Source organism: Propithecus coquereli, unplaced genomic scaffold, assembly GCF_000956105.1.
Source record: "Propithecus coquereli isolate 6110/MARCELLA unplaced genomic scaffold, Pcoq_1.0 Scaffold22, whole genome shotgun sequence".
In the NCBI taxonomy this organism is placed as follows: domain Eukaryota; kingdom Metazoa; phylum Chordata; class Mammalia; order Primates; family Indriidae; genus Propithecus; species Propithecus coquereli.
Window position 1 is genome coordinate 5,430,257 of NW_012147189.1, and position 2,194 is coordinate 5,432,450.

General features: G+C 33.3%; 1 protein-coding gene across 1 annotated transcript in view; it reads left to right on the forward strand.

Annotated features, from left to right (window-relative positions):
* ADGRV1 (adhesion G protein-coupled receptor V1) overlaps nucleotides 1–2,194 on the forward strand; it is a 539,879-nt gene that overhangs the window by 208,186 nt on the left and 329,499 nt on the right. The gene's annotated exons all lie outside the window — the stretch shown is intronic.

Below are 2,194 nucleotides of genomic sequence, written 5' to 3' on the forward strand. Positions count from 1 at the left end.
ATATTTTTAAAAAGTACTATGAACTTCTAATAGACATTTTAAAATCTTATATTTTATGACTAGAAGGGATCTTACTGCTCATATAGTTCAAATTCTTCTTTTATGTCTGATAAACTGATATGTCTGATAAACAGTTCTGTGGCCTTATTCTTCTGTAGTGGGCCTTGAGAGATTATTTGAAGGTTCTAGCAGAACAACACAATTATTGCTATACTTTTCACCTAAGAACCATCTTCTTCATTTTTTTATCAAAGGAAGGGCATCAGTTATACTGAACTTACTTTGGAGTCACTATAGGGCTTAAGGGTTTGGGCTCTGATGATGGAAGACCTTGATTCAAATCTCAGCTATTTTACTAATTTTCCGGGTGACATTGGACAAGTTGCTTTGCCTTCCTGAGCCTCCTAGGTTTAATGGGCTTAATAATAGGCCTGTGAGATGGATTAAATGAGATAATGAATGAGAGGTTCTTAGCATAGCTCTTGGTAAGGAGTTGGCTCCTCATAAGTGAGAGCTGGTTTTGCTGTTATTTAGAATGCATGGGAATGGAGACCTAGGGAATTCAGTGACTTGAGTAGTAACTACACCAACACTAGTGGTACAGATACCGCAAACACAACGAAGAAATCCACAGAATTATACCACTGATTGATGGTGCTGTCTCCTCACCTCAGTCAGTCTCCTGACCCTCAACTTAACGTTTTTCTACTTTATCGTATCCCTAATTATCATCTCTACAGTTATTTGATACTTTCATTTTCAAGTTATGAAGAATTTAAGTACCTGCTCATTCAGTTACTGGGACAAGATTAGAATCTATCTCTGGAGTTGCAGTCCACTTCCCCTTTACCTGATAATTTATCTTGTGGTTCTATATTAGCAAAATGTATAAGGTAATACTTGCCTTAGGAAACATACTCTTAACACACAAAATCTGTTTAAATTAATCAGCATTTAAACATTTGTTGTAAATGTTTTAAAAAATACTTAAGTAAGTATGATATTGTGTAACTGTTACTTTGGTTTTTTGTTTCTGAGCAGTTCTGGGCCCAGAAAAGATCATTTTATACTTGTTGGGGCAAAAGATCATCCTGGAATGCTTCTGACCTATCTAGGAAAGGAAACTGCTGGCAGTTACACATGGAATGGATTCTTATGAGGTCTCCCATCACATTTAGGAATTTAGAGAGATTCAGATATGATCTGTGAATCTTGGGTTCTCAACAGACTTGAGGAATGTGTTGGAATAAAATATTTCTTTGTAAGTCTAGAAGATTCCCTTTTTCTCTAGTCTAATGATGTGTAGGCACTCATCTGTACACTGTTCAGTTTTAGATGGTTCTTCACTTAGATTATAACATATTCTTTTGGTTGTAAGTAGTTGCAAGTAATGTTCTAATCATCATCACAAATGAAAAAGAATATTTTACTGGAAAATAAAGATAAGAATCTCTGGTGGAATGTAATATGCTGAAATTCTTAGTTCAAAGAAACTGTTGTGAATTCAAGTTCACTTGGCCATTAGGGAATAATAGCTCTTGACTGTAGTTACCCGTACTAGTGCTTTAGTTTACTGCATTTGCCAAATTTAGTTTCTCAAAAGTGAGAGTACGGTTATCTCCATATTTCAACACTTACTGACAGATGATCAGCAAAAGTAAAGAATGATATGTGCCACAGGAAAGCTAAACATATTTCTTCAGACTACAAAAAAAGATTAAGTTTATTTATTATGTTACTAAGCTATGGCTTATTTTTGAATAATATCAAAGGGTTTGTTGTATTGTGTCATAAAATAATGATTATCATTAAAATGATCACAAAACATATGATGAATAAGGCTCTTACTAATAAATAAAAATGATGTATTACATCAAATTAGAGAATGACACATGAAGTTGAAAAATGCATCAGTTTAGCTCCTTTGGGCTATGCCAGGAAACTAACACTATTGTTAAGATTTTTAGATTATTGTGTAAGAGTGAATCATTAGTAAAAACAGTTGATTGACAATATGTTATAAAATTGAATTCAGGCTTTAGAAAATAAATTATTTGAGCTTGTTGAGAAAGAACCAAGGGGAAACATGAGCAAACTATAACCAGCAGACTAAATTTAGACCCACTTGATACTGAATTTTGGGAAATTTTCAAAAATGCACAAATTTACAGAACTATTATCAATATTTATTTAA